The following is a 27,685-nucleotide window of genomic DNA, read 5'->3' as shown; positions in this document are numbered from 1 at the left end:
CTGATTCCCATTTAAATAGCAAACTAAATGTTTTCTTGAAATATCATGAATTTTATCCTATATAATGTACACATTTATGTATATGTGTTTGTGTCTCATTATTTGATTCCTCTTAGAACCGTACAGACTTTTGACTGGCACTGAGTACGTCGTTGGAAGGAGAAACTGTGCTGTACTAATTGAAGATGATCAGTCAATCAGTCGAAATCAATGCAGTGTTAACTGCTAACTTTGCTGTGACCAAGTTGGTATGTTCCTGATTGTATTTTGCTAGCTTGCGGTGAGGGAGTTGAAATCACAATATATTGCCTTGATGTGAGAGAGAGCTGTTTGAGCATTGTTTTAGTGATTGAGAAACTTGGAGAAAGCCAGGAACCAGGAGCCTCTTCTGAGTCTCCCACATGGCTGAGGAGTCCCATGGCTTTGGGCTGTCCTTGACTGCTTTCTCAGGCCACAGGCAGGGAGCTGGATCCACAGTTGGGGAGCTTGGGTATGAACTGTTGGCCATATGGAATCCTGGTGGAAGCTTAGTCTACTAAACCATGGCACTGGCCCCACACTTTTTAAATTAGATTAAAGTGGACAGTTTTATTTCACAACAATTGAATTTTTAAGAAAAGATTTAAGGATTATAAAATGACAGTATAATTGACTTTCCGTTTAGCACAGCAGTGAACTTTGTGTGGTTGGTACATTTTGTTGATCATAGGTGGTGGGTGACAGCTGAGTAAAAGTTTGTGTTAATCCCTGTGAGTTGTGATAGGAGCTTTGTTTTCTGGATGCTTCATAATTAAAAATGTAATGCTGATGTTGGTCATGACTGTTTCTTCTTTGGGACACAAGACTTAGGAGGTAAGACTTTCCTAAGTTACAAATTTATAATGTGTCAAAATTAAATGAATAATATGTTGTAAGCTTAAAGTTGTACAGTACTGTAAGCTGTCCTCTCTGTAACTGTGATAACAGAACTTTATTGTCATTCACAGGGTAGAGTATGAATCTTTGTTTGCTTGAGATTCTTGTTTAGATGTGTCTGGGAAAACTGCTCTGAATCAAGCTATTTTGCTAGTTGGGGAACTCACTGGAAACAGTTGGACAAAAGAATGTACTCACCTTGTCATGATGTCGGTGAAAGTCACCATGAAAGTAAGTTGAACTGTGTTCCCATATTAAAACAAGTTCTGGGACCTTGAGTGAACTCACCCACAGCACAGAGTTAGCACCATGTGTCTCTTCTGTCAGATTGTCTTCCTCCAGTCTCTGACATTGTCTCATGGTCTCATGCTCCCTCAGTTAAGCTGTAATCACACAAAGATTTCTTTGCTGTATCTTTAAAGCCCTGAGATGTATAGATATGTACCTTCCAAAGATGCTGACTAGTCATTAAAGCAGTGATGTATTTTGGTATGTTTTCAGGTTTTGCATCTTCATCCAATTTGATATATCCAAAGGTAATTGAAGAATGGCATCGAGAGGTGATTCATTAAACAGGCTGGCGGTGCCAAAGATATGTGGGATTGTTTTAGGCTGAAAAGCAACAAATACTTTGATTCCTTTGTTAGAAGATGCAAAAACCTTTTGTTACTATTAATTATTAGTGTTATGTTCTAATTTATGTATAAATAGCTCTTATGTATATACACATATGTGTATGAAGTAGCTGTCAAAGAGAAAGGCTTGTTGCCCAGATTGAACCTGAAGTTAAACATGTACCATGGGAAAGGTACCCCTGAACAAAGATAGTTCCATCTTGGAAAATTTAGGACATTGATTTTATAGCTTCTGCAACATGACTTATTTAAAAAGTACTCATGTTCATAAACTCACAGGCAATAGATACATAAAAACATTTGTAAAACCAAAATTCATATGCTTGGGGACCTGATGTTTCAATGTTAGCTTAGCATAATCTCCCTTAAGATATTAAGTTGCTTAAATGGAATAGGTAATGATACGTGGGTTTAGAAGGCCTGAAATAAGGTCAAATATGCTTTGATTGTCTTAGGAGATATTGCCATGGCCTCAGAGCTGGGCACTTGAAGTAACTGACATGCTAATGACCACCATTAGAGACACCACCATGGAGTGTGCAGCGTTTCTTTGGTGTTTCTGATCACTTTTTGCTAAAAACAATAAAAATAAACCCTGATCATTATATTATTTGTACGTCAACTTTCCCAAAGTATAGTTAGGCTTATAGGTTTTCTCTTGGTTTTGTTTTGTTTTGTTTTGTTTTGTTTTGTTTTGTTTTGTTTAGCTTATTGAATTTTAGAACCAGAGGGAAACCTGAGGAGTGTTTAGTTCAGCTTTTATATTTTGAAGAGCAAATTGAGGCTTGGAGCAATTAAGTGCTTTGCCTAGAATTGCATGTGTTGGAGTTTTATTCAGTCCTATGTTGATTGTACTTAAATACTCTATGTTACATTTGGATTATCTCATTCACATAGGAAGTTGGGATCTGGCAGATTCCAGTCTTTAGAGACACCCTCAATCTGGTCGCTCCTGACACCTGCATTATTGAAAACATATGTATAAACTGTATAGTTGGATTATTTCCTAGAATATGCCAACTCTTTCTTATTTTAATTGCCCACAGTAGTATTTTCTAGTCCTTTATGAGTTTGTGGATGTATGTTACTTGAGGCTGTTAGCTTGATTCACGTTAGTTCACAGTTTCGTTCTCTCTTTATGTGTGCATCAGCTTCCACTGAGCCTAACCAGTTGCTCCTTGATTTACTGTGTTGAAGAGGCTTTATTCTATACTCTTACTCCTTCTGAAAGCAGTAAGGCTCCAAAATATATTCCATTTATCTCTTAATGCGTATTGCCTCTGCAGGATGGGTTAGATTTCCTCAGCCTGAAAGTATACTTGCAATGTTTTTCAAATTGGAATGCATTTTTAAAGTATTCTTGTTACTCTGCCTATCCAAAATACTACTGTGTCATTGGCTTCTGATAATTGAATAGTTCTGGTTTGTGATATAAAACTGACCAAATATGAACTTCTGTTTTACAGATTGTGACTTCATTTATCAACTTAAGAAAAGGAAAGAAAACAATTATTAGAAAGGCATGTTTATAGTTTATAACAAAGTTTTCTCTAAAAGAAGCTATTATAATGTCTATATATATATATATATATATTCACCTATGTTTTCTTCCTTTTAGACGATTTGTGCACTCATTTGTGGATGCCCTATTGTAAAGCCAGAGTATTTTACTGAATTTCCCAGAGCAGTTCAGTCCAAGAAACAACCTCCATGAATGGAAAGGTATATTATGTGTTTCTAATTAACAACATATGACAGAAAAGATGAGAGCATTGACTTTCGGTTAACTCTCTTTAATTCTAGATGTGATAGTTGCTGTGTTCCATGTTGTTTTTGTGTGTATGTGTTTCATGTTAATGAAAATCACTCTTAGTATGTAATGAAAGATTCTTAATTGGTTATTTCTTAGCTCTGTGAAACAGATGTTACCCACTGATATATAACAAAAAAGTGTTGAAGGATAGTAAATAGGTCAGCACTGCTCATGTGCCAGCGTTGGGGTCATGGGTGAGGTACCTTTGGAATTGGGGTGCAGCAACCTTCTTTGAGAACTACAAATTTGCACCTAAATATTGACGGCACTTGGCACTGCTTTTGTTACCTCATTTAAAATGAGATCAGCACTGACACAGTTTTGTAGGTCTAGATTAGTAATTCCATTTATAAAACCTGAGCACATGGCTTGCTCTCATCCTACTTGCTTGTTAAAAAGAAATGTTGATTTTTTGATAATTGCAACCAAATGTGGATGATTCATAAGAATTTTGTTTTACTTTGTTGGCACTGTGCCAGATTTGTGAGCTATTAGACTTTGGGATCTGTTTATGGATATTGTTAGTGATGCTTTAAAGCAGTAAGAATTAGGGTTACAAGGGAAAGTATTTGTTATTATTTATTCCAGATTGTATAATCAAAATACTGAGCATTATAACATGGTAAATGTCTTTAGCCAGTTACATAGGACAAGAGCTTGTTCACTCAAATGCACAAGTCAGTGAATTATAGGGTATGTGACAGAGAGATTTTTTGCTTTAATCTGGTTATCTTGGGTGGGGAAGAGAGAGTGCCACTTGCCATTGGCTGGCTTCTTGTGAGCCTGGAATGGGGTGATAGCTAATACCACCCTAAGTCACAGGTGAGGGGACTGCCTCCTGAGGAAAGTGCCATCTGATTGACAAGTAGATAGAACACATTGCAAAAGGTAGGGGAGCTTTGCATCCAGTTCTGTGATGCTAAACTTGCTACTTATGTGTCCTGTTTCACTCTCCCACTAAGAGATTTCCAACCCCTTTTCTTAAGGGCTGCTGGAGGATATACATTTGTGTCATCTTCTGTAGCTGCTTCTTACTGATTAGGTGTGAAGGTTCAGAAAGCTCTCTGCATCTACCTAATGGCTACATCTCAGGAGCCATAGAAAACTTAGCTGATTCTGCTGGCTGTGTCCATAGATTACTGTCACTAACTCTGAGAAGTTCCTGGCCTTTTTTGTCTTTGAGGTGGCATCTGAGGACCTCAGCTGGTTTGTAGGAGCAGGCCCACAGGTTCGAGTGCACCTGGACATGCTCCCCTCCTCTGCACTGGAGTCAGGGCAGGCAGCACAGCATGCACTGTGTGTTTCAGCACTAGGACACACAGCCCATTCTGTGCTCCCTGAGATTGGGGATCCTGCCTTGCCTGGGACCAACCAGTCCCAAAAGCCTGGGGTTCTTGGTGACACCAAAGGCTGTTGGTGTGGATCACACCACATTTCCTGCCATCGGTGTGACTGCCTGGAACCTGCTAGACCCCTAACCTGCTGCCCAAAAGCCATCAGTGTGGCCAGATTGTACGTTTACAAGCTTATATTGTTTCTATAGAATGACTGGCTATTTCAAATGGCCTTAAGTTTAAGGGTGTTAAGCAAGTTAAGAATTTCAAAAGTATTTTTATCAGCATATTGTAGTGTTACTAATTTTATTTTATTTATTAAGGATTTATTTTTATTGAAAGGACAGATAAGATTTATGGAGAGAGGGAGAGACAGAGACAAAGATCTTCCATCCACTGGTTCACTTCCCAAATAGCCACAACAGCCAAAGCTGAGCCGATCTGAAACTAGGAGCCAGGAGCTTCGTCTGGGTCTCCCAATTCGGTGCTGGATGCAAAGGCCTTTGGCCATCCTCTGCTGATTTCCCAGGCCACAAGCAGGGAGCTGAATGGGAAGTGGAACAGCTGGAACACAAATCAGCACCCATGTGGGATACGAGTGCTTACAAGACAAGGATGTAACCTCTGAGCCATTGCGCCGGGCCCACTCATTTTATTTTTAGAGCAATAATATAGTGGTTTATAGTCATAAGCATGTCTTATTGTATACATATGTATGAGCTATGTTTTTATAGGACTGACAGTATAGGTTTTTTTTTTTTTTGAAAGAGTTATACAGAGAGAGAGAACTTTTCTATCTACTGGATCAGTCCCCATATGGCTGCGGCAGCCAGAGCAGGGCCATTCCGAAGCTAGGAGCCATAAAGTTCTTTCATGTGGGTTCAGGGTCCCAAGGCCTTGGGCCATCCTCTACTTCTTTCCCAGGTCATAACTAGGGAGCTGGATCACAAGTGGAGCAACCAGGACTTGAACCAGTGTCTGTATAAGGTGCTAGCACTGCAGGTAGAGAACTGGCTGGCTATGCCACTGAGCCTGCCCATTGTGGTTTATTATTACATAAATGCCTTTATTTCTGAAACAAATGATCACTACTATTGTGTGTGATGAATATAAAATTTTTACATAGTCATGTTCAGTGCTGCAGTATATGCTTTTTTCACTGTTTCCTACAGAGTGCTCCAGAGTTACCACTTCATGTGCTTGATATGATCTGTAAAAGTTCATTTTCCTGAATTGTCATCAGTGTAGATAAAATCAGTTTTAGAAGGCTTCATTAAAAATGTGTTTAGGGCCCGGCGCAGTGGCGCAAGTGGTTAAGGTCCTCGCCTTGCACGCCCGGGATCCCATATGGGCGCCGGTTCTAATCCCGGCAGCCCCACTTCCCATCCAGCTCCCTGCCTGTGGCCTGGGAAAGCAGTCGAGGATGGCCCAAAGCTTTGGGAACCTGCACCCGCGTGGGAGACCCAGAAGAGGCTCCTGGCTTCGGACCGGCATAGCATCGGGCATTGCGCTCACTTGGGGAGTGAGTCATCGGACGGAAGATCTTCCTCTCTGTCTCTCCTCTCTGTATATCCGCCTTTCCAATAAAAGTACAAATAAATCTTTTTAAAAAAGTGTTTAATTTTGATACAATGTGTTCCAGAAGAAGCTCATAAAATGTTGTCTCTGTGTAAAGACACTACTCTTGGAAAGAGGAAGCTGCCTTTATTTTTTAGCATCTCTGTTACTGTGGATTGCTCTTTCTGTTACTTAGTAAGATGCTGCGGGGAGACCAATCCTTTGTGAGTACCCTGTGTTCTTACACAGCTTGTGGGTTGTGCCAAAAATGCAGCACTCTGAAGGCCTTTTACACGAACCTGTTCTCAAACCGCAGGCTTATTCGCTGCTTGTTTATGAAACGGGCGGGCCCAAGGTCAGTGTTCTCTCCCTGGTGGCACAAACCACACAAGATACTGACTATCCTGCCACGGTCCTTGATCAGGGACGTGACCTACAAACAGTGATGCTAATGCTGCCTGCCTTGTCTCTGAGCCAGCAGTCTGTGTCTATTGCCTGCAAGTGTGCAACTGGAACAAGTTTGACCTCACTAGCTTGCCATCAGGTTTTAGGCCTAATAAACACACCAATCTGAAACAGTCAGTACATGAACATTTAGGAAGTTTGTACTAGTAGAGAACAGCATATATAATCAGTTAAAATCCAAGGCAAAGCATTGTGCCGCATACCTGCAAGTTGTAGCTGCCCCTTGGGCTAAGCTTTTAGAGATCATGTAAAGAAGCAGTGTAGTAAGTGGTTCGAGAAAGCAGGAACATGCTCCCAGCACACTGATGAAACAGGGAGCCGTGCAGGTCCTGGGGGAGTAGTTGTTGCTTGGGATACTGATTTCACTGTATTCAGTGTGTTTGGAGAAATCTGTGCTCTGTGTGTTTGAAAAACTTACAAGACAAGCAAAATGAATCACTGTGGGTTAGATGAAATTTATTGAATATCAGATCAATAATTATATACAAGTATATAAAGTAAATGGTTAAAAAGTGTTTCTTGATTGTCTTTACATAAATATGTGGATAATATGTGCCAGTTACTAAAACAACATGATTATTTTATTTATGGCTCTTAGCATTGTATGCAATCAGACCAAGTATAATGCTCTAGCTCTGCTCTCTCTTTCCTTCTCTCTCTGGAACTCTTATCAGGTAAAATAATTAAATTTTTTTTTAAGTTAAATTTCTGCTCTCATAATACTTAGTGGAAGAGCCAAATATCCTAGACTCAGAAATTATTAGAACTCTCGTAGTATTGTTAGGAAAAGCTAAAGGTAAACTCTATGCATATTTTTACAAACCTAGATCAGTGTAAAGAGAATGCTAAATTCTTTGAACTGAACTACAGGTAACTCTTTTCTTAGGTACAATAAACTGCTCAAAGTGAACTGTGTAATTTTTTTTAAAGATTTTATTTTTATTATGTTTTTATTGGAAAGGCGGATATACAGAGAGGTGTTGTGGGCTAAGGAGTTGACTAGCACTGGTTAAGCCGAGCACTACAGGCTGTGGGCTTGGGGCTAGAAGCACCTGGTCTCAGCTGTAGCCAATCTGCGCTAATGAGGGTGTGGGGTAAAGCTTAAACAAGAAGTGGGTGAAAGGTCAAGAGAGGGAATAAAGGGAAGAAGCCTCATAGAGACTTCTAGAGACTTCCACCATCCCTGTCTCCGGTTGGTGCCTCAATCCCTCAGACCCTTCTCTGTGTCCCCCATTACTGGCATGGCGGGCCGTAACACAGCTCTGCCATTGTAGCTGTTTGGGGGACAGCAGATGGATGATCTCTCTGTCTCTGCTTCTCTCTAACTTTGCCTTATAAATTAAAGCCTAAACCTTTCTTGTTTGTTTTTTTAACATAAAGACAAAATAAGTAGAGAAGGCCACTTTCAGGCAACATTTTACCTGTGATGAGAGAGCCTGTGACAGAGAGCCAGGTAGTGAATGTACCAAGCAGAAAAAGAGTGATACCATTTATCACTTAAAAATTACATAAATCTATAGAAAAGGTTAGTATATTCAAATATGTAATCCTCACAAGCGTTATTTACTGTTATGATTCCATTATGTAGATGAGGTACCTGATGAAAGGACTTGACTAGAAGATGTAGAGCATCATAACCAGAATAGGGATCCAGGCGTCTAGTTCTCTAGTCCAGGCTCTTCAGCAGTGCATGTTGCTTTCCGCATACATAAATGCTGGGAAGAAACCCTCAGTGGAGTACAAGGTTGGACTGACAACCTTGGTCATACGGTGACATTTGCTTCTATAGTCTTTGCCCCTGTTATTTGTTTTGGGGCCAGGATAAGGGTGAAGGACTCTGGGATAGGCAGAGAAGTCTTGGAGTTTGAAAAAGATGGCTGGAGTTGGTGTTGTGGCACTGCAGGTTAAGTAACCATGCTTGCAGCACTGCAGTATGCCTTATAAGAGGGCTTGTTCCAGTCCTGGCTGCTCCATTTCAGATCCTGCGTCCTGCTAAGGCACATAAGAAGGCACCAGAAGATGTACCAAGTACTTGGGCAGCTACTACCCATATGGGAGACCAGAATGGAGTTCCTGACTCCTAGCTTTGGCCTGGCACAGACTTGGCTGTGGACTCTCCGTTGCCCTCATTCTCAAATTCAAAAAAGGAAGAAAATCTTAACTGTTGGTTACATCTTGAACTATCAAAGAATATTTGCATTCTTTACAGTGTTGTTTAAAAAAATAGACTGTTTAGAAACATTTCATGCAAAGAGTTAATTTGTGAATAAATGTCTTGAGAATAAATGTCTGGTGCAAATACCAGGCCATCTTTTTTTTTTGTTGAGATCATTATTTATTTATTTTTTACTGGAAAGGCAGATTTACAGAGGGAACCAGACACAGAAAGAAAGATCTTATCTCCACTGCTTCACACAGCAAGTGGCCACAACTGCCAGAACTGAGCTGATCCAAAACCAGGTGCCAGGAGCTTCTTCCTGGTTTCCCACACAGGTGCAGGGTTCCAAGGCTTTGGGCCATCCTGGACTGCTTTCCCAGGCCACAAGCAGGGAGCTGGCTGGGAAGTGGAACAGCCAGGACACAAGCCAGTGCTATATGAGATCCTGGCGCTTACAAGGAGAGGGTTTAACCACTGAGCCATTGTGCTGGGCCCACAGGCCATCTTAGTATTTGCATGTTTCTATGTTCTTTTTGCCTTGATAGGAGCTTAGTCTTAATTCTTTTATTTGTTTCTTTAGTGCAAAATCTGTGAATTTTGTACAACTTGTAACTTTGTAGTATGTGTTTTTAGTGTGATGATAAATAAAAAGCCCTTAACTTTATTATAGTGAAATTGACAACTTTTATACTCAGTGATTTTCATTTATGTTTAAGAAATACTTTTGTAGGTCAGAAAATGTTCATGTTTTCTTGACTTTTTACTAGTCTTATTTTGCTTTTGAAAGTTGTTTTTTTTTTTCTGTTGCATAACAAAGTTCCTACATGTGCAGCTATGCTTTTACCTTTGTTTTATTCCACTGATGATTGTGTCATGCCACATTTACCACTTTGTCGTAATTGCTGTCACTTCAGTGAATTCCTCTCTGCTGGGAGACTTTTTCTCCAGTTCTTCAGATGCATCCCAGCTATTATTAGCTTCTCAATTTTCCATGTTCGTTTAGAATCACAGTCTCAAAACCTGTGTTGGAACTTCTCTTAGGAATTCCCTTGAATGTATGTGCACGAAGTAGAATTAGGTGTTGATTAGTATCTGTGGGTACGTTGTCCCTAACCATTCACTTAGGCCTTTTAAAGTCCCTTATAAATCACTATAATTTTGTGTTTGCTATGTGGACATTTTAATATTTTTGTTAGATTCATTTGTAGATAGTATGTACCCTATGGTACTATGCAGGTGCGTGATACTGTCTCCCTGATGGTACTTTCTGGTTATTTGTTGTTGATGTATGTAAACTGCTGACATACAGATATTTATCCTGTGTGCAGCCACCTCCTTAGACTCCCCTTTCATCTTTAGTAATTTATATCCTGTTTTGTATAAATTGTACTTACAGATAATAACACGTCTGCTCTCTTTCCTAATCCCTGAGCCTCTGATCTGTTTTTTTCTCTCTCCTTGTTTGTTTTGTTCTATTTGGAGCTGTGAGAGCAGTGTTGAATAAATGTAGTAATGGTGACCACGTTACTCTCTTTATTGATTTCAGAAGCAGTGGGGCAGTCATTTAGCTGAATGCTTTAATGAAGATGCCACTCTCCCACGTCAGAGTGCTGGATACAGTTCCTTATTTTGCCTCCCGACTCTGGCTTCCCAACAGTACAGATCTTGGGAAGCAACAGTGTCCAGTAACTGGGCTGCTGCCAAAACCATGGGAGAACTGGATTGCTTCTTCAATTACTGAGCTTGCAACTGCCCAGCCCCAGTCATTGTGCCTATTTAAATGAGCTAGTGGGTCAAAGCTTGCAAACTCTGTGTCTGTCTCTCAGATAAATATTAAATAATTTTAATAATATGAAAGATGCTTCTTTTGTCTTCCTGCTTAGAGTGATGAAGTTTCTGTATACCAATATTAATATTTAATATTTCAAGTATTGACTTTTCAGAATGAATTGCACATTATAATTAATACTTTGAAAAACTTAACAGGGCATTCAAATACTGGTTTTAAGTTGCCTAAAAGATACATAGGTATATGTGATCAGCTGATTATAATGTCTGAAAAATGTTTTATATAAAATTTTTAGGATTACATGTGTACTTGAGACCTTTTCAGAGTTTTCATAATTGTTTTGTAAAATCAGTCATTCACAGTATAAAATAACAGAAAATTGATATACCACAAGATTCCCTTAAGAGGAAGCCACTTCAGGGGCTCTTGTGGCTAATCCTCCCCTTGGGAGCTCCAGGATCCCGTATGGTTGCCAGTTTGTGTCTTGGCTGCTCCACTTCCCATCCAGCTCCGTGCTAATGTCCTGGAAAAAGCAATGGAAGATAGCCCAAATTTGGAATCATGTACCCATGTGGGTGACCTGGAAGATGCTCCTGGGTTTGGATATGCTCAGCTCCGGCTATTGTGGCCATTTAGGAAATGAACCAGAGGACAGAAGATAATCTGCCTTTCCAATAAAAATAAATAAACCTTAAAAAAGAGGATACTTTAATACATTTGGTTCTGAAAGTTTATCTGATGTGCTGAAGTAAGACATGTATAGCTATAGCTTGTATGTAGGCTTTTCTACTTCTGTTTTCCTTTTTCCCTTTTTTCTTGTATCATTGTCATCATAGATTAGTTTGTATTACTGTCTTATTATTTCATGGAATTGCTGTTTCCTTCTCATTGTGAAAATTATAGAAATTTATGACTATAAAGATCTGTATCTTTTTCTGACCTTTTTTTCACTTAACAAAGTTATCTGAATTCATAAAATATAGTAGGCTTGCCAGATGTAACATTATTATTAATGTATACTAGGTCTGTGTATTTGAAATTCTGTTCATAGCAAAAAATTATAGTATCTGTTTGGGAGAAGCATAAGGTTGATTTTGCATGACATAATCTTAATATTTTGTCCTGCTAGACAGGGTCTTCGACCTATTCCTGAAGCAGAAATTGGATTGGCAGTTATTTTCGTGACTACAGAGAATTATTGTGATCCTCAGAACCAACCCAGTTTAGGTAATTAAAACACTATTTTATGGTTTAGCAACTTTATCATTTAGTCATAGTCTGTGTATGTACTAGGTACTGTTATGCTTTCTAAGACTGATTGCATTTGCAGTCTTGAAAACATTTGTTTATACATGCATACATTTATTAACTTAGTAAATATTCGTGGCTATCAGGTACTAAGCTCTGTTCTGGTGTTGAAGACACCTTGGTGAATAAAGTAATGCATGCCTCTTTTAATGAATTTTATATCCTAAAGTTGAGGATTCCAAAGTAAACAGCAATCTACTGCCTCAGTTCAGATAGGGCCAAGTACAAAGAAAGAGAAGAGTAAAGCAAGGTGAAGAGAAAGTGATTGAGGACAAGCGCTTGTATAGTGAGGCAGGCGTGGAGGGCTTCACTGAAGTGCATCCTGAACGAGAGAGAAGGCAGATTATATGTCTGTGTGACGGAGTGTCCAGGTAGACGAGAAGAATTAGCCTGGATTTGTGTGGAGAATAGATTCCTAAGGTCTGAGGTGGAAGGGTGGGTGCAAGTGAAAAGCTCAAGGTGAAAAAGAGGATGGTGCTTTGGTCCAGTGTGGTAGTAGTGAAAATGCAGAGACTAAATGTCTCTCTTGGTTCTAGCCCTTGTGATTCTTTTTGCTTTGTTTTGTTTCCACTTGTTCACTTGTGTGATTTACAGGAGCAAAGACAACGACTCCAGGGCCAAGCCTTTCACAAGCCTTATTGGTTGATGAAAAACTAAGGCCAACTCTCCCAGTGAACACTACAACGTATGTCGTTGACAGAGTCAGAGCAAGTAGATACGTGGTAAGGCATCTGTGTTAATAAGCTATTACCAATGTGCTACCACTAGATTAATGATTAATATGATGACAAAATAGTGCCTTTATCACATCATCTCTTAGGAGATGAAGCATGGGAAAGTAGGATGGAAGGGAAGGTGGCCGAATAGAAGTCATCAATTTTCTGTAAGGAACCAGCAAGGAAATATTTTAGCCTTTGGATTGTTCTGTTGCATCTACTCAGTTTTTCCTTTGTGGTGTGGAAGCCAGCACTGTAGATGCTTGGCTTATGGTGAATTTCTTTTTTTCATTTCCTTCAGCTGCATCTTGTAGACTAAAAAGAATTACAAAGCTTTGTCACTTGTGATATAAGTTTGAAACAATGGTAGTTTTCCTTTACCCATAGTTTTGGCTTTGGAGCTTCTATCATCTATAGTCAACTATGATCAAAAATGGTTAAATGGAACATTGCCAAAAAAAAAAAAACAAAACATTTTGTAAGTTTCAAATGTTGTGCTGCTCTCAGCATGATGAAGTCTGTGCTGCCCACGCCATCCCATCCAGGATGGTTGTCATTCTTCTGTGCAGTGGGAGAGGAGGGGAGAGGTAGGGAGGTTAGAGGAAAGGAGGGGGAGAGTAAAGGAGGGGTGTAGAGGGGAGAGCAGAGAAGAAGGAAAGGGAGGGATGGAGAGGGGAGGGGAGAGAGAAGGAGAGGAAATGGGAGGGGAAAGGGAAGAAGTGGGAGGAGAGGGAAGGGACAAGGATCCAGGGATCCCATAGAACTACCTCTATTTCTTAAAAAGGAGATGCTTCGGGCCCGGCGCGGTGGCGCAAGTGGTTAAGGTCCTCGCCTTGCACGCCCGGGATCCCATATGGGCGCCGGTTCTATCCCGGCAGCCCCACTTCCCATCCAGCTCCCTGCCTGTGGCCCGGGAGAGCAGTCGAGGACGGCCCAAAGCTTTGGGAACCTGCACCCGCGTGGGAGACCCGGAAGAGGTTCCTGGCTTCGGATTGGCATAGCATCGGCCGTTGTGCTCACTTGGGGAGTGAATCATCGGACGGAAAATCTTCCTCTCTGTCTCTCCTCTCTGTATATCCGCCTTTCCAATAATAAAAAAATAATAAAAATAAATCTTTAAAAAAAAAAAAAGGAGATGCTTCCATTGGCATAATTACTTACAATTGTAGTCATCTAATCACTAAACATTTCACTATAAAGATATCTTTGGAATGCTTGAGATTAGCTTGTTTATGTATGCTTTGTTGTATTTTTACTTAAAATAGTTTCTTATTTTAAATACTCCTTAATGTAGTGTTCATGTTAAGATATTTGAGCTATCCCTACTCATATATTGGACTGTATTTAGTTATTGCTATAGCTACATTTATATTGAGGCCAGATTTAACGTTTTAAAGAGAAAAAATATTTAGGATGTTGAATGACAAGTTTACCTTTTATACTGTGGGTGAGTGTGTGTGTGTGTGTGTGTGTGTGTGTGTGTGTGTGTGTGTGTGTGTGAAAATAATAGCATTGGTTATATCCAACCATATGTCATAAAACTGTGTCCTTTTCTTACATATATAATCTTTACATAGCTGATTAGGGAACAAAGGGCCAAGGGTTACAGGAAAGTGGGTAAGACCATTTTATGTGTGTGTGTGTATCTGTGATAAGGAGGGAGATAAAGGGAGAAGCCGCACCACCCTCCCACCCCATGCAAGGGTCCCCATGCAACGGGGCATGCTCCAAGGGCACTGCTCAAGTGGTTTCGATAGTTCAGCAGTTCTGAATTGCTGCCATTCTCGCCATTCCAAGCATAATGGAATCTCTCCAGAATCCACTGGCTGACATAGTCTACCTTTGAGTCTCCGTTTGCCCAGATATTCACTGCCAACACGTGGCTGGGACAGATGATCCATTAACTCTGTCCTCTGTCCTCTGTTGTGGTACCAGGTGTCCTCTGCAGGCTCGGATGGACCACCATTTCCTCCATGTGCACTTGGATATACTGTCTACTATTCCATCTGAGCTTGTGAAGAGGCTCAACTTTGACACATGCACTCCATTACCAGACCATGGAACCTGCAATTCTCTTCATGATTGGGGTTCGGGGGTCAGCAGTTCAATTGGAGGGATCCCCATAGAAACTTAGTCTGATTCTTGTGCGTGAATGCCAATACAGGCTCTGTCATAGTCTGTCGCCCCAATCAGCTTATGCCTATGCTGGTGGTTGCAATTGCTGGGTCAGTTCTGTTTTCAGCCCCATGTATTCCACATGAGCCAATGGGTGTTGCAGTCCAGCCTGATTCTGCCCACCTCACCCTCGGCCCTCACGCAAACCAATGATAGCTGCAGCCCAGTTTGGGCAACCCCCAATAACCACCACCAGGCCCGCCCCCTACCCTGGGTCCCATGCTTGCCGGTATGTGAAGCAGACTTGTCCAGTCTGTCCACATCCCATTCAGCTCTTATATATGTCAATGGGCATTGAAGCCTACTTCAACCCAAACAGCCTCACTGTCTAGCCCACACTAATGCTGGTGGCTGTCACTCTGTCTAGCCATGTCTGCACCAGTCCTGGTTTTCATGCTCTCCTGTGTGAGCGGTGACCCATGAGGGAGGTGCCCACTGTTTCCCTACTGGGCCACTTCCACTCTCAGATCATGCACTCTCCAGGTGGTTCTACAGTATAATTTGACAGAAATAGTCCTCTATGCTAGAATCTGCCAGCTGATGCTGTGACAAAGCCCAACCAACCCTTACTCTGCTGTGACAAAGCCCAACCAACCCACTCTGATGTATGCCTGCATTGGTAGGAACAGTCAGCCTAGCCTGGCTTTTTTCTGATGTAGCTCACATGAGGCCCACAGGTGTTATAGCCCTACCCAATCTGGTCTGCCCCCATCCCAACTCATGCTTTCCAGTGGGAGTGGTGGTCAAGTGGCAGAGCCCTCCACATTCCCCCTACCAGCATTGTCCCTCAGGCCCACTGGTTCTCACATGTGCTGATTGAACAGTACGGCCCAGTTTGCCATGGCCACCCTTACCTGGGCATTTGTCAGTGGATGCTGGTGCTTGCCCTGGCCCACCCCCAATTCCAGCTCCCCCTGGTGAAAGTTATACTCTAGCCCAACCCAGCAGGCCCCCCATCCCAGCTATAATGTGCACTGGTATGTATGGTGACTGAACCTGGCCCAACCCACATTGATCTGGTGGTCGGATTCACCAGCGGGTGGATACCTTTCCCTATCATGGTTCTTGTGCTAACCTGCAGGGACTGTGTCCCAGCAGAAGAATTTCCCAAGCTCCTCCATCAGAAACATTCCCAGTGCCAGATGTTGTGCATACTGGTGGGTCCATGGGCCAGCCCTACTTAGTGCACCTTCTGTCCTGGTAGGAACAGTGGCCTTTCTTGACTGGCCTTCAACCCATTCCAGTTCTTACTGTTGGATGCAGCCCCAACTCAAGCCCTGCTATCACCAGTGGGAATCCCAAGCTAGACTGCATATCCTTTTAGCTCTCCAACCAGAGCTGTTCCCAGCTATAGATTTGGTGCATGCAAGTGATTGCTCTGACCCAACTTGGAATAGCCCCTCACATGTCTTGGCCATTTCCTTCAATGCATGGCCTGGTATCCCTGGCTCATAAAAACTAGTCAGTGTAAGAGCCTAGCTTGGCATGACCTGTGCTCCAGCCTGATTTCAGTTCTTGCTTGTGAGCTAAGGTTTGCTCGGCCCTGCCCAGTCCACCCCCTTCTATAACCAACCCACACATTAGCCAGCCATTGGAGCTACTTTGCCCAGCTTGCCCAACCCCCAGGCCTGGACCATGTGATCATCAGTGAGAGTTGTGGTCCACTAGGGACGTTTCTCAAGTTCCCCCAGTTGACCCACTTCCAGACCCAGATCTCATACATGCCACTGGATGTTAGTCCAGAGCCTGGCATAGCCTGTCCTTCCATTTTGGCCTTTTATGAGCTGGTGAATGTTGCAGCCCGGCCCAGCCCAGCCCACACCCTGTTTTAGGATGCACATTCAGGTGCTGCTGCCTTGAACTGCCCAGACCTGTTGTTGGTTCCTCTACCCATGAGTGATGGCAGGTTCCATGGTCACACCAAGCTCAGCCCATCATCACCCCAACTCTTGAGCTAGCCAGCGGGACTTGTATTTCCACAGAGTTGGGCCCACACATTCCCCACAAAATCTACCCCTGGAACTGGTTCTCTCATGTGCTGGTTAGTGTCATGACCCAGGTAAATGTGACCAGTCCCCTGTTCCAACACTCAGTCAGATACTGGCACCTAGCTCTGCCAGACACTCCCACAGCCATAACTTGTGTGGACTGGCGTGTGTCAATTGCCGATGCTCTGTGCTAACAGTCCATCTCAGGACTCCCATGTGGCCTGGTGAATCAGTCTGGCCAAAATTGATCTTATGAACTCTCACGTCCAAACAACCAGGACTCAGTCCCCACACTTGCCAGCAAGTTCTGTGACCCCATCGCTGGGAGTCACACAGGATTCATCCCTCACCTACACTCACACTGGCCTTATGCAGTGATGTCCCTAGGCAGCAATTACATACCCTAAAAACCCTAGAGCTCGCCTCCGGGTGGCCAGCAGGCAGAGCCTGGCATTCAAAGCCTAGGACCGCTTGCCTCATGGTACAGTGACCATGGCCTGAGTCCCAAGAATTGGGTCTGGCCTGGCTATGGCACCCCCCCCACCCCCCGCCAAGCCACCACACTGCAGAGGGCTCCATTCACCCCAACCCCCACAGCCAAACACTAAAACTGTGCCTTTAAAATGTTTTCTGGCAGTGTATGGAGTTCTCTTCTATTCTAGAGACTGCCATCTGGCTGGAATATAAATATCAGTCCATCTAGAGTGATATAAATAGTTCTTTATAAATGATAATGGAATGACAGGTTTTTCTCATTTTCATTTTTTATCATGACACATTTACTTAGAAATAATTTTAGGAATAAAATAAGCATTTATCTAGGATTATCTCTTCATTTGATCAATAGTAAGAGACAAGGCAGATTTTCCTTGTGTAGGCTGTTTATCTATTAGAGCATGCCTGAAAATACATGCTTATGAGGATGAAACTCTTCCTCCTGGGGCTTGTCTGACCCTAGCTGCTCCATTGGATGGTAACATCAGTCCAGTGAAATAGTGTCTGTCAGGACTTTGCTCCTAAAGTTACATCACTTTAGACCTCTCCAAGATCCTTATTTGTAGGTAAATTTGCTGTAAACTTGATTGCTTACTTGCATTTTTTTTTCTTTTGCTACAGTATGGATTTGAGTGAAAGGCCAAAAGAAATCCAGATGTGCAGATTGGAACAAAGGTCTGTAACACTTGCACGGGAAAGATCCATTGTAAAGGAACCTCCCCAAACAGGTTCTCATAATAAAGTATCAAATACTCTGGAAAGGAAGCAAATGTCTGACTCTCAAGGTTCACCAACAAAGTTTGCAGGTGAACATAAAGGTAGAAAATGGGCTTCTCAGCAGCAGACTGACTCCATCAAAAACTATGTTTAACCATTGCCTAGAAAAAGGTAAATCATTAGATGACTTTTCTGTGTTTCTGGAAAATGCTGTTTTATATTATATAGTTGTCATTGTTTTTAGTCCTATTTTGCTTCTGCGTGTGCTTGTGGATAATGATGCTCTTGGATGAAATTACTTTTTGTGGATTTTTTTTTTAAGATTTTGCTTATTTTTATTGGAAGAGGCAAATTTGCAGAGAGAAGGAAAGACAAAGAAAGATTCTCCATCTGCTGATTCGTTGCCCAAATGACTGCAGTGGCTGGGGCTGAACTGATCTGAAGACAAGATCAGGAGCTTCTTCTGTGTCTCCCATGTGGGGTTGCACAGTCACTTGTCTCTTAACCAGCAATGCATCATCATTTTTTGTGACATTCTTGGACACAGTTGCTTAGTGCTTACTGTTCAATATTTGTCTTTGTTATAGTCTTCATTTGTTTTTCGTGGGTTCTTTGGTCTGTGTGACTTGGCCTTGGTAGAGTTTCTTTACACATTTGTATATATTTATATTTATGTGTTGTGGTTTGGGGGAGTGGTTGGTTTTGGGTTGCTTTGGTGTGTGTTTGTTCTTTTGTGTGTTTGTGTGGTCATTTACCTTGTGATTAGCTCTTCTGCGCCTCTCAAAAAGAAAGTGTTACATCTTCTTTGCAGTCCTTCCCCTTCTGTCTGTGCTACTGCTCCGTGGTTTGAATTCTGGTCACCTAAATTACTATAAAATTCTCTTGGTCATTCTGTTGCCATATACCCTAACATTAAATCAGTGTTAAACATCAGCTTACTGGATCCAGTTCAGCACTAATCCAGTAAGCACTTGAGAGCAGGGACCTAGGTCTTTGTGTTTTCGTGAACTGGTCACACAGTAAATGCACTGAATGTCAGTAGCATCTTTAAGATTTAGTCACTGTGATTTGTTAACTTAAAGTGAGTTAACCTGTCAAGTTTTATCCTTTGGATAATGTTCAATGCACACAATTCCCTACATTGCACATTGCTGTCTTCTGGCAGCAGAGTATTTTTGTACTTTTTTTTTTTTATTTTTTTCTCAGCACTGATCTATCAATTCTGCTTCAGCAGAGAAAATATGGATTTCCATATTGCTTGAGCAACAAGATCCATTAGTCCTATCATAATTGTAGGATGTATATAAATATGAAATTCTTTCAAATGTCTGTGGTTGGTTTCTAGTGATAGTATTAATTATGAAAATCAAGAGTACATTGCAAGTTAGATGGAGGGAACAATAAATTTTACCTAACTGAAAAATTACTTAACTATATTCATGATCTGTTTGTGTCTTTTCTTTGTTTAAATCTAAGGGAAAGAAATGAAGAAGATCAAGAAATGGTCTTCATCCAAGTCAGTATGAATAGAAATATCTTGTTCTCTTCTGGAACAAACACAACCTGCCCCAGTCTTAATAAAGGAAAATACACAGCAGCATCTATCTCAGAATGAGCCTCTTAAAAAAACAGATAACTTGATTCTAGTGAACAATTTCAAGTCTGATGTGAAAAATTCTGCTGATAAATCTCTTTGCACAGAAAAGCTTAATAACTTAAAAAAAGGAAAGAAATGGATGATTGGGCCATAGAAGATGAAGTCTTGGAAGAGTTATTCAGGAACTGAAAACCAGAATTGTAAATGCAAGTGAATGTTCATAAACAGGAGGAAAATGTCAATATGAGAAAAAGGACCAAGATGGATTTGGAAACAGGCAGCACTCACAATGATGAAACAGCACCAGAAAGAGACAAAGGATCTGTGAGTATCTTATAAACCACATATACTGAGCTATTTATTTGGAACATGGTGTGACAAGAAGGGAAGGAGGGGAAGGAGGAAGAGAGATTGCAGCCAGGTGGCCGTGACAACCTGGACTTGGCAGGCTCAATCTCAGCAATAGGAATTCCATGCAGGTCTGCCTGTGGTGACATGTTGAATCCAGCCTGAGCTGGATTTCAAAGACAGTCTCTAAAATATGTTGATGGCAGGACTATTCTGTCCTTTCTTTTTCTTTCTAAAGTTTATATATTTGTTTGAAAGAGTAGGGATATTGAAAGAGAGGGATATTGAGAGAGATACTTTCCAGCTGCCAGCTCACTTGGCAGATGGCTACCACAGACAAGACCAAAGCCTGGGGCCAGGAGTTACATCCTGGTCCTCCTTAAAGGAGACAGGGAACTAAGTACTTAAGCTGCTCCCTTCCTAGGCGGGCGTATCAGCAGGAAGCTGGAACAGGAGTGGAGCAGGAGGATTTGAACTGGCACTCAGGTATGGTGTTCTGGTAACACAATGTGCAGCTTAGCCCATGTTAGCACAATGCCAGCCCCAGAACTGTTTTTTCTACTTTGGGACTTAATACAGATTCTAGTATGTCCATAAGATTTACTGTGAATTGACATGGAAGATTTAGTGATATTCCTGCCACAAATTTATCCTTTCTTTTCAGTTATTTCTATTGTGCTTTAACTTTTATTTTCAATGTTATTTACAAAACTGAGGGGGATGCACACCCATGTGGACCTCCGATTAGCTGGGGAGGGAGGTAGGTGAGACAAATGTATCAGTTCTTTTTTCTTTTAGTGGGTCTCATAGATATTGGGACTTATGTTTCTGCCCAGTGATTTTGTTGATCTCTTTTGTAAGCTTTCCCAGAATGTCATTCGTTCATAGTTAGTTACACTGGAAACTGAACATGCAAATATGAAAGGCAATCTGAGATGTTATTTTGGGATAGACCTTGAGATAAGATCTCTGACTTGGTGATCGACTTACATGAGACATGAAAAAGAGTATAGTTCGTCCCCCTGCTTGCATTCTGAGAATCTGCATTGATAATAATGTGATTCTCTAAATTATGAAATAAAAAATTGGGTACTGGTGTTATGGTGTGGTGGGTTAGGCCACTGCCTATGATGTCTGCATCCCATAAGGGACCCAGTCTGTCTTTGCTGCTCCACTTGTGATCCAGCTCACTGCCAGTGGCCAGGAAAAAACAGCAGAAATAGTTCAAATGTTTGGACCCCTGCCACCTGTGTGTGAGACTTGGGTGAAGCTCCTGGCTTGAGCCTGGCTTAGTGCTAGGCAGTACAGCTGTGTGGAAAGCGAGCTGATTGATGGAGGATCTCTTCTCTCCATCTCTCTCGGTAACTATGTGTTTCAGATAACCAGATTAAATCTTATTAAAATAAAGCCCTAGGAGAATGAGAAAATTTGAGGAGGTAAGGCAGATGGGGTAAGAGAAGGTGCATATATTGAATTTATGTTACAATTGTGTATAATGGAAGTAAAATATTCTGAAGGTGATAACAACTGGATTTATATAAAAGTACTCATACCTAGTAGGATTGAAGGTATATTTTTTCTTAAAGATTAAATTGTTTTTATTGGAAAGGCAGTTATGCAGAGAGGAAGAGAGACGGTTCACTCCCCAAGTGGCCACAATGACTGGAGCTGAGCCATTCTGAAGCCAGGAGCTTCTACTGGGTCTCCCACGCAGGTGCATGGTTCCTAGGCTTTGAGCCATCCTTGACTGCATTCCCAGGCCACAAGCAGGGAGCTAGATGGGAAATGGGGCTACAAGTACTAGAACCAGTTCTCAAATGGGATCCCGGCACGTTCAAGGTAAGGACGTTAGCCACTGGGCCATCATTCTGGGACTGAAGACACGTATTTACTCCTAATAATTGGTGAGTGAAGCATTCATTTTTTTAGTTCCTAAGCATGCACTTTCCAATCGCCTTTTGAAAACTGCTGTGGATATTTATTGCTGTAACATTGAAAATTTCATGTAAAATGTGATGTCCTGGGCCCGGCGTCGTGGCGCAAGTGGTTAAAGGTCCTTGCCTTGCACACCCAGGATCCCATTTGGGCGCCGGTTCTAATCCCGGCAGCCCCGCTTCCCTTCCAGCTCCCTGACTGTGGCCTGGGAAAGCAGTCGAGGATGGCCCAAAGCTTTGGGACCCTGCACCCACGTGGGAGACCCAGAAGAGGCTCCTGGCTTCGGATTGGCATAGTATCGGCCCGTTGCGCTCACTTGGGGAGTGAATCATCGGACGGAAGATCTTCCTCTCTGTCTCTCCTCTCTGTATATCCGCCTTTCCAATACAAAAATAATAAAAATAAATCTTTAAAAAAAAATGTGATGTCCTGCACTGTACCTAATGGGATTGTAGTTTTACTGAAAGTTTAGGAAACTCTTTATGTAATATGGTTTTGTCTAGAACATGATCTGGACATCTCAGCATGAAAGATACTGTGATTCTATACAAGACACTCTTCACTTTCATTGCAGACAAGTATCTTGAACAGTTTATGTGACTTTATAATTGTAAATATGAGTTAAGATTCCATTGTACCATCTAAATGGAATGACGGTATATTTTGAGTATAAAAGTCATCTGTGAGAATTAGAAAATGTGGAAGATAAAGGGAAGCACAATGACAATTTGTTGGTATTCCTTCTGTAGGAATGAAGGAAAAATTTCTCTCTGCCCTATGAACCTTTCCTCAATAAACTGACAGAGATGAAGTAGGAAGAAAGGCATTTAAACAAGGGGAAAGATTCAATCACAGGGCAAGGCCTCACAAGTGTTTACCACAATCTCAGTTATACAGAAACATAGGTCCCGCTTTTCCACAGGCAAGGGGAGAAGAAGGGTGCATTGGTACAGTGGCAAATAATTTTTCGGGAAAGTCAGTGTGCTTCTAGAATTTACTATAGGCCTGAACAAAGTTTGTTTGGCTTGCACAGTGGACAGTGGCTTGTGTTTAAGATTGATTGATTGATTTGAAAGTCAGGGCTACAGAGAGACAGAGACAAGGAGAACTTGCATGTGCTAGTTCGCTCTCCAGGTGGTCACAGGCTCCAGGACCGGCAGGTGAAGCCAGGAAGTTGTTCTGGGGCTCCAGAGTGGGAGGCAGGTAGCTCAAGGTTTGGGCCATCTTCTGCTGTCAGCCATCTGGGAGACCCAGATGAAGCTCCTGGCTCCTGGAACCTGGGTTTGACCTGGTCCAATCCTAGTTTTTGTGTCCATTGGGTGAGTGAACCAGCAGAAGCAATATCTTTTTCTGTTTCTTTCTCTGTAACTCTGCCTTTCAAGTTGAGTAAATATGTATATGTTTTTAACTTCTATGATCAATACTGTATAAATTTATTTCTTTAGCAAGAAAATGAAATTGGGAAGAAGTTTAATCTCAAGCAAGAATCACTGTGGTCAGTCAAAGAAGTGTCCATCAAAGAAGAAGCTTGCGTGAGGAAATTTTTATGTGTTCTATTTTATTTGTACGAGATCTGACGTGTAGGGAGCAACTGTCATCTGTTTCCTTCATTGTACATTCTTGGAATTAATTGTTTCTCTTTCTGCAATTCTGATCCTGTTCTTCCTTGTGCCTCCTCTGGAAATGAATGCTGTTGTTAACTGTGACAGTATGGAGTCATTCCTTGCCTCCTGTGACATCAGTAGGTACGTGACCTGGAGCAAGACATTTTCAGACTCATAAAATTCCAGTTCTTTACATAAATAATGAAGGTGAAACCTGGAGCGTGGAAGATGTGACATATTTGTGAACTGTGGAAGTATTAGGCTACTGCATTTTAGAAGGAGTCCCGGCCCAGCATGGTGGCCTAGTGGCTAAAGTCCTCACCTTGAACATGCCAGGATCCCATATGGGCGCCGGTTCTATTCTCGGCGGCTCCAGTTCCCATCCAGCTCCCTGCCTGTGGCCCGGGAAAGCAGTCGAGGACAGCCCAATGCTTTGGGATCCTGCACCCATGTGGAAGACCCGGGGGAGGTTCCTGTCTCCTGGCTTCGGATCAGCACAGCACCAGCCTTTGTGGTCACTTGGGGAGTGAATCATCGGACGGAAGATCTTCCTCTCTATCTCTCCTCCTCTCAATATATATGACTTTCTAATAAAAGATAAATAAATCTTAAAAAAAAAAAAAAAGAGTCCCTGGTGGTGCTCTGTCTGTCTCGGGAACCCTTGCTTGCTCTCTGTTCTGTTTTTCCTTTCCTTCCTGACTGCCCTTAATTTAGACCTGTTAGCACTTTCCCCTGTAATTGTTTTCAGTTTAGCAGCTTCAGGAGCAGCTGCAACAGTGGTGCTGTGTGACTGACTAGGTAGCTAATAGCAAATGTCATGAATCAGAGGTCACTGTTAGCAAGTGAAGGATGTCTGAAGGAATCCTGAGGCTGATTTTAGAACTCTTCATCTGGAAAAAGAAATGGCTTGTGAGTGAATGAGATAACGTCTAAAAACAAAGGTTGATTTTTTGATGTCTTAAGGAAATTAAAAATAAAAAAGGACTGAGAATTCATGAATGCTTAAGTATGGTAGATGACCTGTGGAACATGTAGAATGTGTAATCATCTTTGTGCACCATTGTAATGAAAAGCAGACAATGCTGAGGTTTTGTATTGAGAACATATGCACAAAGGTGAGCTGTTTATTTATTACGATAGGATACTAAATTTAAAATCCCATATGATTTTTAGTCTCCTATTACAAGCAGATGTGTTTAAATGTTTCCAAAGTTATAAAACATTTGAATTACTAATTTTGGGGGTTTCAGGTAGGTATGATTTGGTTCCAAATACAAAGTACAGGTACCAAAAGCAAACTTGAGTCTCCTCAGACATTCTGAGTTTTTGCTGTAAATTCCTAAATAACAAATAATTTTATTTCTCCTTTTCCATCCCTTATGACTCCATTTAAGAACGATGATGAGCTTCAGAAGATGGAGATGAACTTCAAGAAGAGTGAATTTAGATCATTGGTGGTTAGCTCCACTTCCAGAAATCTGTCGGATGTAAATATTGATGATGGTCAATGAAGAATTTGCAGAAATTCAAAAAGGTTGGTATTTCTTTAACTATATCACAAGAGGGCAGTGTTTGAAATGTTTTTTGAAATACTGTTAGGATGAAGTGGTAATGAGAGCAGTTTATGTGCAAAACTGATACAATTTCTCCTACCTAAAAGCTGAGCATAATCAGTAATGAAGTCTGTAGGCATTCTATTATTACATGCCTTTATAAAACCAAATAGAAACCCAGTCATGTATCCCTTTTGGACCCTGCACCCGCGTGGGAGACCCGGAAGAGGCTCCTGGGTTCGGATTGGCATAGCATCGGCCGTTGTGCTCACTTGGGGAGTGAATCATCGGACGGAAGATCTTCCTCTCTGTCTCTCCTCTCTGTATATCCTCCTTTCCAATAAGAAAAAAAATAATAAAAATAAATCTTAAAAAAAAAAAAGAGTGTAGGTAGTCCAAGTATCTAGAAAGTAGTTTGAATATATAAAAATCATTAAAAATACTTATAGCTTAAAGTTTACTTTTAAACTATATAAGGCCTTCATACCAAAAGTTATATAGGACAAGTAGTTTACTGGATTGCCTGTAAATAAAAGGAATTTGAGTGTTATCCAAATTAATAATATGATGGTTGTTGTGCTTTGAAAAATGCGTTTGCATTCAGAATTTTACTTTTTAATGCAAACTGTTCATGTGTAAATGCTTAAAATGTTATTAAGAGTATAAATTGATGCCATCTGCAGTATTTATTTCCTAAAAAAATTGTTCACTTTGAGTGTTTGAATTGCTAATAATAAGCTAAATCCCTTTTTAAATTTTAAAACCTCCAATTTTAATATCTCAGCATCTTCTCTATACATATATCCTAGTGACATGTCTGAAATGAGGTATAGTACTTGCTCAAAAAGATAAAAAACCAAACCAGATGTGCTTATTACCTCATTCCTTTCTCATTTTTGTCATTTATGGCATGCAGTATGGTATGTGTGATTTTTATAGTCTTTGGTTTTTGGCTTTTTGAAATGATCATAGTAATTTGTTAGTTAAATGTTGAAAACCATATTACTTTTACTGCTTAACAGGTCATGTTTCCCCAAGGCAAAGCATGTGCAGCAGTGTTGGGTACTGTGCAGAGTGCTAGGGAGACATGGGCAGAGCCTCCCACAACTCACTCTGAGACGGGCGGCACTCGTGCCAGGGCACTGATACCTCCCTCCTGATCAGGACCGCCAAAACGGGAGCAGAAGCTCTAAGAGGGAGGGGACTTGGCCTGTGTTCAGTGTCAGAAAAACACGAGATGAATGATGAGATGAGGCGGGAGTGGCAGCACTGGGCTACGGCAGGCAAAGTGAGTGGGAACAGGTGTTCAACAGACCGAAGGCATGAGGCAGTTGAGATCAACATGGACACACGTGAGAACTGTGCACCTCATCAGAGTAAGGGCAGCTACAGGAGAGGATTCTGTCCATCCTCCCCACCCTGCTGGCTCTAACTGTCTGCTGTGTTCCCCAGATGCTCCACTTCTGATCAAGCTTTCTGCTAGTGGCCTGAGAAAACAGTGAGGATGGCCCACGTGCCACTGCACCCACATGAGAGAACTGGAGGGTTCTTCTGGCTCCAGCTTCAGAGAAGCTCAGCTCTGGCCATGGTGGCCACATGGTGAGCGAAGCCATGGAGAAGGGGATTTTCTCTCTCTCTCTCTCTCTCTATCTCTGTAACTCTTTCACAAAAGTGGGACCATTTGTACTGAGCCCAGACAGAAAGGTGTTAGGGAACCCACTTTTTTTCTTCTTCCTTCCTTTTTCTTTCTTTTTTTTTTTAAAGTCTTATTTTTATTGCAAGATATACAGAGCGGAAAAGAGACAGAAAAGATGATCTTCTGTCCGATGATTCACTCCCCAAGTGACCTCAACGGCTGGAGCTGCACCAATCTGAAGCCAGGAGCCAGGAACTTCTTCCAGGTCTCCCACGCGGGTGCAGGATCCCAAACTTTGGGTTGTCCTCGACTGCATTCCCTGGCCACAAGCACGAAGCTGGATGGGAAGCAGGGTTGCTAGGATTAGAACCAGTGCCATGTGGGAGTCCAACATGTTCAATATGAGGACTTTAGATGCTAGGCCACCACACCATGGCCCTTCCTTCCTTTCTTAAGATTTATTTATTTTTATTGAAAAGGCAGATTTACAGAAAGAAAGAGGTAAGAGGCAGAAGGTCTTCCATCTGCTGGTTCACTACCCACGTGACTGCAAAGACCAGAGCTGAGCTGATCTGGAGCCAGGAGCTAGTAGCTTCTTCTGGTCTCTCTCGCAGATGCAGGGTCCCAAAAACTTGGGCCATCCTCTACTGCTTTTCCCTCACAAGCAGAGAGCCAGATAGGAAGTGGAGCAGCCGGGACATGAACTGGTGCCCATATGTGATGCTCCACCACAGAGTGGAGGATTAGCCTGTGCAGACACAGTGCTAGCCTGTATAAATAAATCTTTTTTTAAAATGAGGACAATGGGACAATGTGTGGTATACCAGGAAAAGTTGTCACCTGCAACACTGGCATCTCAGTCGGCACTGGTTAGTGTCCTGGCTGCACTACTTCATTCCAGCTTTCTGCTAATGGCCTGGAAAAAGTGGTGGAAGATGGCCCAAGTG

At 41.8% G+C, this 27,685-nt stretch overlaps 1 pseudogene; it reads left to right on the top strand.

Moving 5' to 3' along the window:
- Positions 1 to 1,045: 1,045 nt before the first annotated feature.
- On the top strand, positions 1,046 to 26,209 carry LOC121165078 (annotated as a pseudogene).
- Positions 26,210 to 27,685: the final 1,476 nt, after the last annotated feature.

This window comes from Ochotona curzoniae, unplaced genomic scaffold (assembly GCF_017591425.1).
Source record: "Ochotona curzoniae isolate NIBS_2020 unplaced genomic scaffold, NIBS_Ocur_1.0 contig_1071, whole genome shotgun sequence".
Classification (NCBI taxonomy): Eukaryota; Metazoa; Chordata; class Mammalia; order Lagomorpha; family Ochotonidae; genus Ochotona; species Ochotona curzoniae.
This window is presented reverse-complemented; position numbering and strand designations above follow the sequence as displayed.